At 39.7% G+C, this 19,662-nt stretch overlaps 1 pseudogene; it reads right to left on the bottom strand.

Moving 5' to 3' along the window:
- Window positions 1–14,073: 14,073 nt before the first annotated feature.
- On the bottom strand, window positions 14,074–16,450 carry LOC139013032 (cullin-1 pseudogene; annotated as a pseudogene).
- Window positions 16,451–19,662: the final 3,212 nt, after the last annotated feature.

Below are 19,662 nucleotides of genomic sequence, written 5' to 3' on the forward strand. Positions count from 1 at the left end.
AGGTCAGAGTAACCAGTGGGACCAGGTGCAGGTGGGGGCCAGGTGTAGGCGGTTCACTGGAAACTAAAGGCCGTTAATCATAAAACCTACAATGAGAATAATAGGAAAATCGCTGGGGGGAGCAAGAGCCCCCAGCAGGGCATAATGAAGTGCAGGAATGTACCTAACAAGGTTGCCACTCAACCACTGAGCCAGGCCGGCCGGGCTGAAGCTACAGGTTTATCTCCCAATTTTGTGTCTTACTTCTCTTCATTAGTGTCCAAGAAAGGAGATGAAGATACAAACTGCAGGTTTTTCCTCCTCTTTCCCTTCTTTAATTTCAGAGCCTGTTATGAAGCCTTTGGCATGATGCTGCTATAGTAGGCAGCTAGGTATGAGCAGAGGAGGAACAATGGGCCAGGTACTGAAGGTCGGCAGCGCAGAAAGCCCTGGGTGCCTAGCAGACAATTGTAGGGCGGGACCTCGCCCTCAGGGTGACCCTTCTTCCCCGAGCATATCGCTGGTCATGCAGTGTAAACCCCTGACCTTTCATACAGATGGTCATGTGGTTCGGACCCTCCCGTGACCTTTCCTCCCCAGGTGTGTCCCCAGCCATGCAGTAGAGGAGGAACCAAGGGGGCCGAAGAATAGCCTGTACAACCCCCATACTCACCCTTGCATTAAGCCCTAGAGATATTATCTAGGGCTCAGTTGTATTTCAGCTCCAGGTCCAGAAAAGCAGCAGGGCAGGAGAGAGTGACCCCATGGCTGACATCAGGGTCAGCTGTGATAACTAATGACCCCCTTGCTCTGGGGCCCACCAATCATTAGAGGGAACATACCCGGGTAGCTGGTTAATATTCTATTGAGATCAACACCTGAGAACTCCAGATAAAAACCCTCAAGACCAAGTTCATCCCTGGGTGGGATGGTTCCATACACTATTTTTTCTGGAAAGCGCTACTGGTATCTACTAGGTTATTCCTCCAGGCATGCTGCTAAATATCTTACAATGCACAGCACCATACCCGGGAACAATGAATCATATGGTCTAAAATGTCAATGGAGGTGAAATTCAAATCTAGAGTTACTATAAGAATGTGAGCCTTTCTCACTTCAACCTTCCACAACTTGACTCTTCTCTTTACTGAGATTGTGAAATAATCTCTCCTAGGTAACAAGACATCTGTTTTTATTAACAATTAGAGGCCCGATGCACGAAATTTGTGCAAGAGTAGGCCTTCCTTCCCCCAGCTGCCGGCACCGGGACCCAGGCTTCCCTTGCAGCCCCAGCTTCGGAAGGACGTCCGGTCTAATTAACATACTATGCTTTTATTATTATAGATGGGCTCCCCAGTTTCATGCTCAGTCTATTTCCAGCTGCCAATGAAGAGCTTGAAGTGGCTAAGGAGTTCCTTAGCCTACCTGCTGCTGCTCTCCATGGTCTGCTCTCTCCCTCTAGTGGTAAGCATTGCAAATGCAGCTGTGAGAACAGAATTCCCAGTTCCCTGGCATCAATAGGAGGGTGATATTGAGAATTGCAGAACTAACAGACTATCCTCTATCCTCTCAACTTCCAATAGCAAACATATTTTTGAAAAATAACAGAATTGTAATGGTGTTTGGCATTCAGTAAATGGCAGATATAATAATTTTTAAGTTTTCTGGACACAGTAAGTTCTGGGTTTAGACAGGCAACACCTGTCATCTTCTTGCTTTGCATTAGGTGGGGAGAGTAAGAAGTGTGCAGTGCTTCTCCTCTGGCCTTTTCAAAACTACCACAGGGCATGGCAGCACAAAGCTGCCTGCCTTGTGACCCTCCATAGAAACAGTCTTCCACAGTTACTATTGGCAACCCCATCAGAAGCCAAATTAGTGGCCTATTCCACTGTGTAGTTCTGGCTTCCAATCAGGAGTTGACTGACCAGCTCTTTATCTCAAGTCTAGGAAGAGCTCATACCATAAATCAATGACCTGGAAGGAACTATAAATGCCCCAGCAACTCCAAAGGTGCTTGACTTCACTGCGACCATATGCAATACAATCTACCCGTGACTTTCCCTCCTCTTTCCTTATCGCTCAAGGGGGTGGGGTCCAGGCACTTTGGTCTAATTCAGAGACCACTGTGATACAAAAGTGGGTGGGAAGGTGGATTTCTCTGTTTGTAGATGCAAATGTACTTGGTAAAACTATACAAAAAAGCAAGGAAATTAGTATCATAAAAACAGATTGTGGTTACTGTAAGGAAAAAAGGAGAGGGCATAATGGGCTTCTGGGGAGCTCATTATATTCTCTTAACATAGAGAATTGTGAGAGTGATATATGATACAAAATCTAAAACAATTATTTCAATGAATCTAAAACAAAAATTCTAAGTCATAATAAAAAAAAGGGGAGAATTATAATAAAAATGAAAGAAAATTTCTCAAGTGTCTGTTGGCTCTTTTTACCATTGCCCAATAAATACCTGTGTATATTGGCTCAGTCAGCCTTATATAGTCAAGGCTGGCTATGTCAACCTGGCTGGCATAGTTCAGTAGTTGAGCATCAACCTATGAACCAGGAGGTCACCAGTCCAATTCCAGGTCAAGGTACATACCTGGGTTGCAGGAGGTAGCCAATCAATGATTCTCAGCAATAATGTTTTTATCTCTCTCTCTCCCTTCCTCTCTGAAATTAATAAAAGTATATTTTTAAAAAATTACAGCCCAGCTGACGTGGCTCAGTGGTTGAGTGTCAACCAATGAACCATGAGCTCACAGTCTGATTCCCAAGAGGACACATGCCCAGGTAGTGGGCTCACTCCCCAGTAGAAGGTGTGCAGGAAGCAGCCAATCAATGATTCTCTCTCATCATTGATGTTTCTATCTTTCTCTCCCTCTCCCTTCCTCTCTGAAATCAATAAAAATATATTTTAAAAAAATTATTGTCTCACCCTAGCTGGTTTGGCTCTGTGGATAGAGCATCGGCTTGCAGACTGAAGGGTCCCAGGTTCGATTTAGTCAAGGGCACATGCCCGGATTTCGGGCTCGATCCCCAGTAGGGGGCGTGCAGGAGGCAGCTGATCAATGATTCTCAACATTGATGTATCTACCTCTCTCTCCCTCTCCCTTCCTCTCTGAAATCAATAAAAATATACTTTTAAAAAATTACTGTCTCCTGCTGGCCCTGGAGGCCATTTTTCCATCTCTACTGGCATAATTTGACCTGGAAATCTCTGCCTATATCTCTTTCTTGTGTAAGTTGTCCACATCTGAGACTTGGAGGCACGACTTTCCCAAAGAATGTTCTCTGGTGAGCTGAGGTTGCAGGGGGCCACAAACTTGCCTGAAGATCCTTTGGCCTGAAAATTTTGTAATCTTTCACTCCATCTGATCAGCAGATGGAATGAAAATTACTATACATGAAAATGTAGAAAATAAACTAACTCTGAATATATTTAATGTTTAGATCGTATAGTTAACATTCATAACATATTTGAACATTAATAACAGGATACAATAATTCCAAAATTTCACAGAAAGACCATTTATGTAAATTATTTTTATGATTGCAACTGATCTACTGTACATGAGCAGAACCTCTTAACACACAATGGCTTTGACAAAATTGCTAACATTCATTTAGCTCTTTATTTACTTAAAGCAAAGAATAATGAACATATTCTAATTACTATAAAAACCTATTTACTGCCCCATGATAATTTAAAATCTTTCTTACCTTTCCAATTTCAGGAAATTCCCTTAAAGGTTAATTTTTTAACCCTTCAACAATTCATAGATGTTTGGATGAATGAACAAATGAATCACTCTGTCACTCCACAGATTTTACTTATGGCTCCTTTAGAGAAAAAATACTCTCAAGAAGCAAATAGAACTGATAACTGATTTCATAAGAGACACATCGAATGAGACAGTGTAACTGAAAACACCTTAGAATGAAGTTTGGAACATGATAAGGATTTAAGTAAGGTTGCTAAGATCTCAATCTAAATGCAGTGCACTTCTTAATTGCTTATTGTAACGTATGCAAAAATGTGAAAATTATAGAGACAATAATATTCAGAATAAAAAAATCTTACCAAAACTAAGCATTCCAAAAATATTTGTTTTATGAATAAATTCATTCCAACAGTTCTTGGAGCTAATTATTATTTTAATAGATTTTCCTGTTTCTTTCCATGTGCTTTTTTAACAGAGGTGAGGTCACACTGTATACATTACCTTATATATTCTGTCTTTATGGCTTTATATTATGAAGTGTTCTTTCCTCATAAGCACTAAAAACCATTCAAATATATAATTTTAATGCATCCCTAAAGCATTTTATATTCCTTAATTCACAATTCTCCTGTTGTTGGGCAATAGCATAAGTCAAGATTTTTTGTTTTCTGTTTTTCAGCATTATAACTAAAGCTATTATAAACATTAATATATATCTGCATCTATTATTTTTTAAAAATATATTTTTTTTATTGGTTTCAGAGAGGAAGGGAGAGAAAGATAGAAACATCAATAATGAGAGAGAACCATTGACTGGCTGCCTCCTGCACACCCCCCACTGGGGATCAAGCCTGCAACCCCAGGCATGCGCCCTTCACCGGAATCGAACCTGGGACCCTTTGGTCTGAAGGCCGACGCTCTATCCACTGAGCCAAACAGGCCAGGGCTGCATCTATCATTGCTTAACATTGATTCACAGGCCTGTTAAGGGTGAAATTGTATAGTAAATATTTATTAATTATGTCTGACTGTCCTTCATTTCCCCTTCTTTTGATGACAGCACATCACTTTGGATGCTCGCCCTGTACCTCAGGAGGCTTGGGTAAAGCCGACTCCATCCCTGCCTCCAAGGTGCATGTGTGGGGATGGAGGACATTGGCCCCTCCTGGCTGCAGTGACCGTTTTAGGACTGAGAGTGAGAGACAACTCAGGCAATTAGATTCAGTCCTGGGTTTTTTTTCTGCAAATTACAGTGGAAAAGTCATTCCCTTTCATTAGGGATTGCTAACCTGCTATGATATAAGCCCAATTTTCTAGTGGCCACTACAGAAAGCCGGCCTTCCTATGAAGCTAACATGGAGGGAAGAAAGAAGCTAGAATTTTTTTTTTAAGGCAGATTCCTAATAAGATAATTTTAGTAGCATATTCCATCCTGAAACTAGGATATAATAATTTCCTTTTTGACCTAAGCAAGTTGAGTGGAAGCCGAGTTTGCCTTGCCAAAATATGACTTTAGGGATATTGATTATTTTCAGCTGGTTTTTTTTTTTTAAGAACCAAAAGGTTCCGAGAGAGCCTTTGACCTTTTTCCTGAGTAAAAGAATTTAAATAGAGGCCCAGCTCCAGGAACAGAGCTATCATCATGGATAAGTGTAGTTTAATATGCACTCGGAGTGATAGACAGGGAAGGAACCTAGCAAGTCCCTTTGCTCCAAGTCCTCTCTGTATCCTATTGTTAACGATGGCCCAGCAAACATTTATTTACAAAAACATTTGCTCTTCTAACTCCCTGTGAATTAGCTTCCTCCCCTTTGAAGTCCCAAACCACACTCCCCCGCCCGCCCCCGCCCCCTTCTCCTGACTGGAAGTTGGCATGCATATAAGCCTTCACTAACTGATCTGCCCCCCACTCCCCACCGCCTCCCCGCCTTCTCCTGACCGGAAGTTGGCATGCATATAAACCTTCACTAACTGATCTGTTGACCTGTCCTTGGGACCCCATAGTCTTAAGGAACTCCATATGTATATCAATTAATGTGATCATTTTCTCCTGATGATCGGTCTCATGTTATCTCTTGACTGGCTTTTTAAAAATCAGCCTTAGTGCTATTTCTGATAAAGTAAACTTTGATATTATGCATGTTCTGATCATCTAACCATTTCCCATCCTGCTGCCCAATACCCCATTCTCTTTCATGATATATTTATCAGAAGCAATTCTGGAAGTCTCAAAGAAGGATAGTTTAAATGCTGAAAAGGCTATTAACACCAATTTTATTAAGTCTTTAAATTATAGCAACTAAGATTATAAAACCTCTTCTAAAAGTCAAAGACAGCAAATGCCATCAGACTGTGGGGAGCTTAATTGGATTCTTTTAGCTCATTTTATCTAAAATATTCTTACAGCAACAAGTTTTCCAAAAATGCAAATTTGTCTAATATGTGTATGTCACATGACTCAAAAAGAGAGAGAAAGCTATCGAATGGAAATTATTATGGTGCTTGTGGAAGTGGATGAAATGGCTTTTCACCACATGCTCATGGCCTTCTTTAGAAAAACAGCAGCTTGATGCTCAACTATGTCTTTTGAAAGGCGGATATAAATTCTATGATGATGCGAATATGATACTGCAAATTGTGGGAGGGAGCCATTATTTCTCTCCCTTGCTGAGTATTTGAGTGTGAACAATGCCCTGTGCGTTTCATTACAGAAGAACAAGATCCCAGAAGTGCCTCATAGCACCAGTTTACTTTCTTACTGAAGTGATTGTACTTCAAAGGGAAAACTGTAGGAATATTAAGTTGGATTTTTTGTTTGTTTATTTGTTTGTTTTGTCTTTATCTTCCACTGGGAAGTACGTTTCTTGAGCTCAGAGACCCACAGCATTCAGCACTGAATCCTCAGTGCAGTGCAGTGCCTAGAACCCGGCAGGACACAATGGTTACCCTGTTATAATAAATGGAGGGATAAATGAGCAAATAAATAAGGCCAGCTCTTTCTTGATTTTGTACGGGTAAATAGTATGTATATTATACTGAATTACAGTTCTATGTCATGTTGCTATCAGTACTAATAAACATTATGATAAAATATAATCAATTAACCTTTACTGAGTTTTTCTTATGTGCTAGGCACCATATTAAACACTTTATCTGCATGATCTTAATTCTTACACTAATTCTGAGGTGGATACTATTATTCTCATTTTACAGATGAGAAAACTAAAGAAATAGAGAAAAGCAGATACTTTCAATAGGAGCCCTTCCTCCCTGTTTTAACCTTTGATATTTGTTTGTTTTATTTTGCTTAAGTGACTTGCTCAGGGCCACACTGCAATGTAACAAGAAAGCCAGTATGGGAACACAGTTTTCCAGATTGTCAGATGAAAACAATTTCCTTATTGCCAGAGGGACGTCAGTGTGTTTCAGAAGCAGCTAGGGGATCTTTTTAAAATTAAAGGTCCCTAACTGCTCCCACCCCAAGAATCAGATTTAGTATGCCTCTGGTGGATCCCAGCCATCCAGATTTAAAATAAGTTCACCAATTAAATATCATTTCTGCAAATTTGGCATCATTATTCCACAGCCTACTAAAGCATTAGAGAGGTTCCAATGATTTAAGTAAAAGCCTTTGTGAATATTGTCTGGACAATATTTTATTTATTTATTTTTAAATATATTTTTATTGATTTCAGAGAGGAAGGGAGGGGGAGAGAGAGAGAGAAACATCAATGATGAGAGAGAATCATTGATTGCCTGTCTCCTGCACATCCACACTGGAGATCGAGTCTGCAACCCAGGATTGTGCCCTACTAGGTATCGAACCATGACCTCCTAATTTGATAGGTCAACCACTGAGCCACACCGGCTGGGCTTAACAACATTTTAATGGTAAAAATGCTTTTCACTGTGCCACACAGTCTGCCATCCCATCATCATCCGTGCCTATGGGTGGAGGGCTTAGCTTATATACACAAATAAAACTAGGCTTGAAGTCTTCTGCCCATATCCAGATTTGATTTTTAGAAAGAATCAATGTTAAGAATTAAACCTTACACCTTAGAAACATAACGGGCAAATTTATGCACATAATACATTAGACTGACACCTGCTGTGGCAGTATTTTTCTTCTTATATACATGACTGTTCACTTCCTGAAATGTTTTACTATCATTCTTAAAGCTTTGGAAACTAGAATGATAACCAATTACACACCTGAAAATTTCAGTAAATATAAAGGTTAGGTAATTTAGGGAAAGCAGGTGTAAAGTGAACAAACTATTTCCACCCATTGACATTGGTTTGCTAAATGATAGCCGCCAAACTGTGTGTATCTGGGTAAAAACGTAGCCTTTTAACACAGGTTGTTCTGCAATTTGATTTCATGTTTGTGAACTTAAAGGAAATAATTTTCTAGCTTATAAACCTAATTCATCATGTGGGAGGTAATTTAGAGAAATACTGGAACAAAATCCACTCAGAGACCCATCTCTTTCTATAAACATGAGCCTTTTAAAAAAAGACTTACTTCTAAGTGCTAAATTGAGAAGAGATCTGGGCTCTAGTCATAGATATATTTACTAGGCCTCCCTGGATGTGAAGAGTGGGACAGAAAAAAATTAGAGAATCTCAAGGATATTTTAAGAGTAAGGGTTGGCAAATTTTTTTCTATAAAAAGTGAGAAAATGGCCGAAACCGGTTTGGCTCAGTGGATAGAGCGTCGGCCTGCGGACTGAAGGGTCCCAGGTTCGATTCCGGCCAAGGGCATGTGCCTGGGTTGCAGGCTTGATCCCCAGTAAGGGGCATGCAGGAGGCAGCCGATCTATGATTCTCTCTCATCATTGATGTTTCTATCAATCCCTCTCTAAAATCAACAAAAATATATGGAAAGAAAAAAAAGTGAGAAAATGAACATTAAGTTTGGGGGCCATATTGTATTGGCTACAACTACTCACCTTTGCCATTGTAGCACAAAAGCAGTCATTGACAATACATACACAATGGTCATGACTGCATTCCAAGATAAAGTAAAATAAATCTTTATTTACAGATGTAATTCATCAATAGACAAGCTAGTCTTGGGTCTCTCCAGGGGAGTTTTAAGCTTAAAACAGCGTATTGTAAATCATTAGTTAGCTGACTGACCTTTCCTTGGCCAAGATTAGGTCTCAGACTTCCAGGTGTCCCTGGAGATAATCATAGAGCTGTCCTAATCCAAAATAATGTTATCCTACACAAATTCCAAAAAAACAATTGGCTGCTAAAACAAAAGAAATAGCACACATCAGGGGAAAATAACAGAATCTCAAGGACTTAACATTTATAATTTCTAGGATACAATTAAAAATTGCCAAACATATGAAAAACCAGATAAATGGAATGCACTGCCAATAGAAAAGAAAATTAACCAAGAGCAAGCCAGATATGACCCAAGTTTAGGTATTAGAAGTTAAGGGTTTTAAAGTGGCTATATTAACCTCAATGAAGAAAAACAAAATATGTTTACAATGGGGAAAAAGAAAAATCTCAGTAGTGAAATAAAAATAATAAAAAGAAAACCAAATAGAAATTCCAGAACCAAAAAATATATAATATGTTTTTTTTTAAAAAAATCAGTGGGTGCTAAGGTGCAGGGAGGTAGGTGATGATAAAGGGGGGATAAATGGTGATGGAAGGAAATTTGACATGAGAATGAGAATGTAATAGAAAAAAACATGTTTTTAATTGAAAATATAATGACCAAAATTTCCCATATTTGATGAAAGACAGAAATTTTAGTTACAATATTAAAAAACAAAGATAAAAAAGCAAATCTTGAGAGCAGCAACAGAAAATAACACCTAACATATCAGAGAATAATAATTAACAAATTCTTCAAAACAAAGCAAAATAAAGAATCAAAATCTATAGAGTCATCCTAATGCCATCATAATAAAAATCCAAACAGGTTTTTCTTTTCTTTTTTTTTCCTACTTTGTATGTGTGTGAAAATTGAGAAGATAATTTTTTAAAATTATATAGAAATGGATGTCCAAGTACAGCCAACACAATCTGAAGAAAAAAAAAGCTGGGGTACTTATACTATCCTATATTAAGATGGATCAGAAAAGTATCATAATTGAGAGAATATGTTATTGGTGCAAAGATAAACAAACTGACCAATAGAACAGAAGAGAGAGTTCAGAAATAGACCATGACATATGTGGTCACATGATTAACACCCAAGATAACACTGTGGTATAATGGGGAAAGGATAGTCTTTTTAATAAATGATACTGAATTAACTGAATTTTTATATTGACAAAATGTATTTTGACCTCTACTTTATACCATACACAAAATCAATTTCATGGATATTGTAGTTATAAATGTGAAACAATACAACTTTTAGAAGGAAACATGAGAGAATATCTTCTTGATTTTGATTGAATTAGGCAAATATTTCTTTAAAAGATTCTAAAAAGTGCTAGTTATTTTTAAATTATAATTTAGATTGTATTAAATATACCAATTTCTTTATCAAAAGGAATGATTAAGAAAGTAAAAATCAACCCAGAAGGGAAAAACAATATTCACAACATACTCATCAGACAAAGGAGTCATAGACAGAATAAAGAACTCCTACAAATCAACAAGTGTCAGAAAACTCAAAAGATCTGTACTAAAATGTCCAGAGAATTTTTAATTGTAAAATCCCCCAAATGGAAATTACCCAAAAGTCTGTTAATAGTAGGAAAGATAAAGCGTGGTATATTTATACAAGGATATATTACACATCGGTAATATAATGAATGATCTGTGACCGCCTGCAACAAATAATATGGATGAAAGAGAAAACAGCCAGATACAAAAAAGTACATTTTTGAAGATTCCATTTAATTAAAAAGAGGGGCAAAACAGGAAAGACTAAATAGGGATAATCGCTGTGGGAGAAGTAATGGAAGGAAGGGGCTTCAAGGAAAGATGCAGGATGCCATTGATGTCACTTCCCATTTCTTGATAAGCTATGAATTAAAAAGGTGTACTTGATTTGCAAAAATTTTCTTCAAACTATGCATTTATGAAATGTTCTCTCTCTGCAGATGTGTTACTCTTCAAAAGTTGGTATAAGAGAAAAAAGGGACAGAGAGGGAATTACCCAAAGCAAAAGTGACTACTAGCCAGTCATTGGTTAAGGCAGAGATATAACTTGTAGCCTGGAATGCAGATCTGTTCATAGAAAGGCCACTATCAGAAGAACCATTTGGCCTGGGCCTTCTATTCATGAAGGGCCTCAAATGTGGAGGTTTGATATAATTTCCAAATAAGATTACATATATAATTAGGAGATAAACTAACAACTTGAAAAGAAGAATATGTTCATTAAAAACCTTTAAACAGGATGGGCCTCATTCTGCCTCATGATGAATTATTAGGCAATTTTATGTAATAAGTCTTGTAACATATGATATATGAATTGCAAACTTATATAGCTTTCTGGGGGTTTTCATTAAAATAGTTAATTAGTTAATTTAGCTATTAAAGTATACCACGCATTTTATAATCGGGCTTTGCCATGTCTTCATTTTTAAGGATATTGGAATCTCCTGCAAATGAATCTGACATCAAAATTGCTTGCACATAAAACCACAGAAATACTAAAGAAATAATAGGCTTTCCATAACTGTTGGTTGCATCTGAATCCAAAATTGCAGTTTTCATTGCCTCATTAAGGTCTAAAATAAAGATTGATTTTATGTCCTATCTGGTTTACTGGTCAATTCATTTTAAATGTCTGTTAAAGCTGGCTATATTTTAGAATTTAATCTAAACACACAATAATATGCTGTCTGTTTATGGAAGGGTGTAATGAAGAGGTCTGATTCACAGTTCTGGAGTTTTTCCCCCACTGGGTAAATAAGCTGTTTTATACTAGTAAAAAGCCAAGCAAGTTACTAAAACTCTTTACATAGAAACGCATGAAACAAGAATTATATCACTGACTCTGTTAATGCTTTAAAAAAATCTTAAATACTGTATTACCAGGAGAAACCAAGATGGCGGCATAGGTTAACGCCGGAGTTTGCTGCCTCGAACAACCACTTCAAAAATACAACTAAAAGACTGAACGGACATCATCCAGAACCACAGGAAGGCTGGCTGAGTGGAAGTTCTACAACTAGAAGTAAAGAGAAAAGCACACCGAGACTCAGAGGAGGCACAGTGCGGAAGTAAAATACTAAGGTGCGGAGGTGCGTGCGGAGCGGGCTGGCGGCTGAGGGCGAGGTTGTCTTTTGCAATCGGGAGGGAGTCTCAGGCTCTGAGCTCCAGTTCTGGGCAAGTCTCTAGGGACCCAGATTCATACGGGAGAAGCGGGACTGTCTGACTTCGGTCGGAACTCAAAGGCAGCTTTCTCTCCGAGGTTTGCAGCGGTTGCTGGGACTCTGAGAGGCAGAGCCCATGGGGGTGGGACTGAGAGCAGCCATAACTGCTAGCCCCGCCCTGTTGATCCTGTGGGACCCGCCTCGCCCAAGCCCTTCACAGAGGCATTTGCCCGATAGCCTCAGGCAAAGGCTAGATTAGCACCTCCCTAGAGGACAGAAGTTCTCCCACTGCAGACACAGCTGCTTCTCACAGCCAGTTGGCCTGGAGGTCAAATCCCTCCCACTATTACCTACAACAATCAAGGCTTAACTACAACAAGATTACGCACAAAGACCACTAGGGGGTGCACCAAGAAAGCATAAAAAATGCGAAGACAAAGAAACAGGACACAAATGTCAGAAATGGAGGATATAGAGTTCAAAACCACACTTTTAAGGTCTCTCAAGAACTGTCTAGAAGCCACCGATAAATTTAGTAAGGCCCTCGAAAAGACTGGTGAGACCGCCGATAAATATAGTGAGATCCTCAAGAAATCTAATTAGACCCTCGATGTTGTGATACAGAACCAACTAGAAATTAAGCATACATGGACTGAAATAAAGAATATTATACAGACTCCCAACAGCAGACCAGAGGAGCGCAAGAATCAAGTCAAAGATTTGAAATGCAAAGAAGCAAAAAACACCCAACCAGAAAAGCAAAATGAAAAAAGAATCCGAAAATACGAAGATAGTGTAAGGAGCCTCTGGGACAGCTTCAAGAGTACCAACATCAGAATTATATGGGTGCCAGAAGAAGAGAGAGAGCAAGATATTGAAAACCTATTTGAAGAAATAATGACAGAAAACTTCCCCTACCTGGTGAAAGAAATAGACTTCCAAGTCCAGGAAGCACAGAGAACCCCAAACAAAAGGAATCCAAAGAGGACCACACCAAGACACATCATAATTAAAATGCCAAGAGCAAAAGACAAAGAGAGAATCTTAAAAGCAGCAAGAGAAAGAAACTCAGTTACCTACAAGGGAATACCCATACGACTGTCAGCTGTTTTCTCAACAGAAACTTTGCAGGCCAGAAGGGAGTGGCAAGAAATATTCAAAGTGATGAATGCCAAGAACCTATAACCAAGATTACTTTATCCAGCAAAGCTATCATTCAGAATTGAAGGTCAGATAAAGAGCTTCACAGATAAGAAAAAGCTAAAGGAGTTCATCACCACCAAACCAGTATTATATGAAATTCTGAAAGGTATCCTTTAAGAAGAGGAAGAAGAAGAAAAAGGTAAAGATACAAATTATGAACACCAAATACACATCTATCAACAAGTGAATCTAAAAATCAAGTGAATAAATAATCTGATGAACAGAATGAACTGGTGATTATAATAGAATCAGGGACATAGAAGGGGAATGGACTGACTATTCTTGGGGGGGAAGGGGTGTGGGGGATGTTGGAAGAGACTGGACAAAAATCGTGCACCTATGGATGAGGACAGTGGGTGGGGAGTGAGGGCGGAGGGTGGAGTGGGAACTGGGTGGAGGAGAGTTATGGTGGGGAAAAAAGAGGAACAAATGTAGTAATTTGAACAATAAAGATTTAATTTTTAAAAAAATGAAACACACTATACAAATGGTTTTCAGAGCAGATTACACGCGGGTCCATTCAGACTCCTCTCAAAGTGTGGCCGACACTCAGTGCTGCCGAGACGGAGGCAGCTGTTAGCACGTAGCCGATGTATTGATCTAGATGCAGTAGCATGCAGCCCTCAGTGTGACAGTTCGTTCTCCTCTGTTCTTAAATTAGGTTAAATGGCGTCGGTGTCCATATTTACAGACTTGAAATGTATCGATCCTGAGCAGTTCTGATGTACATCTGAGACCGGCTGCTGGGAGTCTTGGTCTCAGTTTTAAAAGGGAGGCCAGTGGTGCAGACAGCTGCTAGGAACTGGTCGTCATCCTGCCCACCAGGAACATTGGCCGCGGTGGCACAGTCAGACCCTCTATCTACAAGGGTTAAGCCAAGTAACTGTAGGTGTCCTTTTCACCATCAACTCGCTCCAAATATTCTTTCTCGATCAGAATATCAATGCATTTCTTGATGACCGGGACCCGTGGCTTGAACCTTGAGGACAGCTGAGTGAGCACCTCCCCAAGCAGCTGCTGGTGCTTCAGGACCTTCCGCATCTTCATGATCCTCACAATCCCAGCCTGGATCAGCAGTTTCCGGTCCTCTTCAATATTTTTGTGTGTAGTTTCTTGTTCCTGCTTCTGTTCGGTTTTCATTGGCACATTGATGTTAACCCTTAATTTCTTATTTTTATAACCAAGATATAATTTTATCAAGGTATCTGGCTTCAATTCCACCTCATCAACATTTGCATTTTCATCTTCCAAGACCAATAACTTCGCCTTCAATAAAATCTGTAGGACTTGTGCCAAAATGTCCATTTTGATTTGAGTGCTGTCCGTCAGCTGCTGCACCGCGTAAACATCTTCCGTGTTGTATTGAAGCAGGATTGCCATCTGGAATGTAGATGCCTGCAAAGTGTATCTGTTCTTGAAGCAGTTTGTGACCAGCTCTCCTTTGGAGAGTTGGTACAACCACGTCAGCTTCCTGCCGCTATGACGACTAGCGTAGAAAGCAGTGAATCGCTGGTAGCTACGTTCCAGCTCTGACGGCAAGGCGAATGTGCAGGACTGCTGGAAGGGCCACGAGCCGGAGCTCGGCACCTGGACACTGAAGTCCAAGTCCAGTGGCTCTGAACTTGTCAGGTGCTTTTTGAACTGTTCGTTTAAATCTTTGCTCACGCCAATGTCCTGAAACATCCGCTGAAGTTTGGAGGTATACTCGTACCCACATGCTTGCTTTAATTTGGAGATCATGCTTGCTTCGGCATCATCACTCGCACTGTTCTGGTGCATGAGTCTTTTGGCCAGCGTCTTTGCATAGAACTTCTGGAACACATCCTTGTCCTCTATGTACTTGAAGACAACCATCGCTTGATTGAGTGTATCTTCTAGTTCTGCTTCTTCTGGGTTCTTGGAACTCTTCTTCAACAAGGAGTCAGAGTATCGAGCCAGCAATTCGGGGGACTTACTGGACGACTGAGCCATCTTGGTGACAGCATTGCTGTTTATGAAGCGCCCACAAGCCTTGTCCAGGGCGGCCACGAAACCCATGTTGTTATTGAATGCTGACATGACCAGGGCGTTGTACTTTTTATGAACATCCAGCACTGTCTGCACGTACATTTTGGGATCATTTAAAGCAGCTTCGCCACACTTTTCAATTGCTGCAAGACCCTGATTATGAATATGTGTCTCCAAAAGTTTGTTCAGTTCTCCTAGGCCATCCTGGATTCGAGATACAAGATTATACATGCGACCCAAATCTTCGTTTTTATCAGCATCCAGCAAGTTCTGAAACTCTGTGTGAAAAATCTCCAGGTGCTTCTCGATGAGCACTTGCTCGCACTTCCTCGCTAGCTCGTCCTGAGTGCTTTCGTGGAGGTAGACCTGCACTCTCCGTTGTTCCTCGAGCAGACGGGCCTCTGCCTTTTTCATGTATTCAGTAACTGGGCTCTGCTGCAGGAATTCAGTACTCTCTCTGGTATAAAATCTCTCTGTATCAGCCAAAAACTGAGACTCAAAAGATTCATTATACACTGTTAACGTAGGACTCTTCCCAAATGCATCATCTTCATTCAGCCCCAATTCCACATAAGACTGTATAACTCCACTAATCAGTCTTGTATTGATGGTTTCACCATTTCTTTCCTTTTCAATCAGTTTTAAAACAGTATTGGTTACCTGTTTGTTCAAGGGCCTGAATAGACAATCTCTCCAAGTCACCAATGCGAGAGAATAAATTTCATAAATTCCTTTTCGCCCTTCATCACATTCACGGCGAACCCAACGTCTATTGAGGTAGGCACAAACTCCATTCAGAACTTTGCTGGAAAACCGGTAATCTTCCCACTGCTGGGTGTAGAACTTCAGTACACTCTCATCCATCAAGTCTTCTCCATCCTTAAGAAGATTTGTCAAGTAATCCTTCAAAAATTCTTTAAGTCGTTGGTATAATTCCAAGCCTACAAATTGCGCTCCCCCAGGCGTTTGCCCATTTTTAGATTTAGAAGGAGGGACACCAGCCCCTCCAGTTTGGTTTGACTGCTGAACACTCGTGCAGTAGCTATAAACATGAGTGTAGAGCTCCATGTATCTGGATTTTGCCATACTCTGTCTGGTGTATACCTGCTGGATTCCGGCTCTGAGGTCATCCCAGATCTGGTCAAGGCCAATCTGCTTCAGTCCATGGGGATTCTGACTCCTGTTCGATGACATTGTGAGTAATATTCTGAAGTTGTCCAGTGCAGCAATCCTTATTCAAAGACGGAAAAATTCCCCTATTGTTGATGTATTTTCCCTCCACGTACCGTGTGGTTCAGGTTTCGGGGTCTACTGGTGGGTACTTGGATGTTGGGGCCCAACCCCAGCAGGTCCAGGGGTCCTCAAAGGTGTGGACAGAGTCGGCGAAGAAGGAATGACACGATGACAGTGTTCAGTTGATCAGCAGCCTAGCCAGGATCTCTAGCCACGATCTCCAGCCAAGTTCTGGTCAGGATCTCCAGCGAAGTTCTGGTGTTTACTGTCTTGTTACATCTGTATTTATACCAGTTGATTTTAATCCTGTCAATTTCTATTGCAAAAGTTAGGGCGTTTCTTATCTCCATTCCAGGGAGTAAAGATTATGTAGCTTAAGTGTGATTGTTTGTAGTTAAAGTGATTAACTACGCCCCTGGCACTTAGTTAAGGGGTTTTATCCCCTCCCTAACTTCAGGGGAAAATCCCCACCTGGGGAAACAACCTTTCTCGGAGAGGTGACCTTGGTTAAAACACATAGCGCTAAGGGGAGCAAACATATTAAGAACAGGTCCTTGAAACATATGCTGGTCTAGGGATGGGTGGCAAATATACATCAGAAAGGCCACCTCAAAGATGACTACGAGTGCTTCTGTATCCAAGTCTTTGAAACACACCAGACATTTGCTAATTAGCATCCTGCATGTCCCATATGGATTTTCACTGGCTAGGTTACTGCTTTGCTGATTAGCAGAATGAATGTTAGAAAAGGCTCTCCTTGGTGAAAATAGTGGTATCCAACATATATATATTCAAATACCAGTGACTTGACCCAAAGATGGCCTTGTGTCCCATCATTGGTTTGGAGGAGATCTGGTGGCTGTGTCTTTCTATTACAATATGATGGTGTTTCTGGAATATCGTCACTTCTGCCTTAAAAGAACTTTTTATGCAAGATGGTGGTCTCTGCGCCAAAAGAGAACAGAGAGTTGGGGCTTCACAGAGAATACAAAACATGTTGTATGAAAGGCTTAGTACCTGCTTTCTCTCTCTTTTTTTTTTTTAAAAAAATATGCTTTTATTGATTTTTAGAGAGAGAGGAAGAGAGAAGGATAGAGGGATAGAAACATCAATAAGAGAAAAGTATTATCGATCGGCTGCCTCCTGCATGCCACCCACTGGGGATGGAGCCTGCAACCCGAGCACATGCCTGACTGGAATTGAACCATGACCTCCTGGTTCCTGGGTCACCACTCAACCACTAAGCCACACCAGCTGGGCTAGTACCTGTTTTCTAATAAGTGCTTATTGAATCGGTATCTAAATGTGAAGTCAAACTTGGTTCTAAGGCTTGTTTTACTTTAAGCCGGTACTAATGTAATGGGGAAAGAGCCTTAATACACCTCAATCTTTTGTGATGGCCATGAATAGACGCAGGGGAAAAAACACTTAAAAATTGTGCACAACCAAATTAACGTTGGTCAGTTCACAAACCCCTTGACTTATTTCTGTTTATTTCCATAAGTATTTATATCTCCAGTCTTTTAAAGCTCTTTTTGTAAGTCACAATGGTAAACTCATTTTGTTAATATTGTTTTACATTTACCAAGAATATACTTTCATTTCCACTTTTGCCTTCTTAAAGACCCCAATGTCTTAACCCAAAGGTGGAACTTTTGTAGTGGAAAATCTCGTCTCCATAGAGATCAAGTAGTGAGATGGTTTTGGATTGAAAGGCTTTGGATGCCCTTAAAGCTATCTTTCATTGGGTGATAGTGTTCTAACTTTATACTTGGCTGGCCACGGACTCTAGTGTTTTGTTATATATAGGTGACCACATGAATTTGCAATAGTTTAAAACACAACTAAATCTTCCGAAGATATTAAGTCTGCTACAACAGTTTCAGATGTTGTTTTTATATCCCAACAAACAGACACTAAAGTACTATTCATTTCCAGTAGTGAATGAATAATAAGAAAACTGGAGGCTCTCTTAAAAGTCTCATGGGGCCTTTAATTTTGTCATCCGTACAACCATGAAGGTTGTAGTATTTTTAATACATATAGAATGTAAAGTTACTAGGATGCATGATTTCTTAGAGATAATTGTTTTCACACTATCCTAAATGAAAGCTCTATCAATTTAGGGGTGTCCATAAAGGACATGCACTGTATATAGCTGTCCATAGGTACCCGGCCCTGTGCACCAAAGCAGACTTAGACATACAACAGAAAGGCATTTTAACGACTTTAGTAAGTGGTACTATAACCAAGCATATAAATATTTCATTTGGGAATTTTTATCTCTACTGACTTCTGAAGCAATGCTAAGTCTTTTCTTTTTCTTTGGCATCCATCCAACAAACATGTAAATAATTGTGTTTATGTATTTGCTCTTATAACTATGTTCTTGTTCTTAAGTGTTTACAAACATTTTTGCACATAAAGGAATCAATGTACTTATGAAATGTTTTCTATGTTCTCCAAATTTCCGCTGCCAAACACAAAATGATGGTAAATATTATACTGACAAGGTAATTACTTTGCTGAATAATTTTTAAGTAATTTTCATTGTTTTGTCCTAAAATATTATATTTTCTCATTTCTTAGCTGATGTTCAGCTGACTTAAATTGTTAAAGCAACAGCTGTCAATCCATACAAATGCCTTATTTCCTCTCCTTATATGTGCAAAATAAAGAGTTTCAGATCCAAAATGTTTAGCACTGGGGGTATAGCTCAGGGGTAGAGCATTTGACTGAAAAATTTCTATATTTGCTTCTGATAATTTGTTTTAAAAATATATCTTATTTATTTTTTACAGAGAAGAAGGGAGAGGGATAGAAAGTTAGAAACATTGATGAGAGAGAAACACCGATCAGCTGCCTCCTGCACACCCCCTACTGGGGATGTGCCCGCTACCAAGGTACATGCCCTTGACCGGAATCGAACCTGGGACCTTTCAGTCCCCAGGCCGATGCTCTATCCACTGAGCCAAGCTGGTTAGGGCCTGATAATTTTTTTTAAGTGGGCACACCATTAATAGGATGTTTAGAAATAGAAATCACCTGTGGAATTATAGACAACATGTTCCTTAAAAAACAAGCGAGTATTATTTTTCTTATCATTATTGGCTTACGTTTTAAACATTCAGTTTAAAATACTCAAAGCCCAAAGCTAAATGAAGTACAACCTAATACTATTTGGTCTTCAAAGGATAACTAAAAAATTCTCAGTA

This window comes from Myotis yumanensis, unplaced genomic scaffold (assembly GCF_028538775.1).
Source record: "Myotis yumanensis isolate MYYU_CA2020_CCGP unplaced genomic scaffold, mMyoYum1.0.hap1 SCAF_6, whole genome shotgun sequence".
NCBI classification, from domain to species: domain Eukaryota; kingdom Metazoa; phylum Chordata; class Mammalia; order Chiroptera; family Vespertilionidae; genus Myotis; species Myotis yumanensis.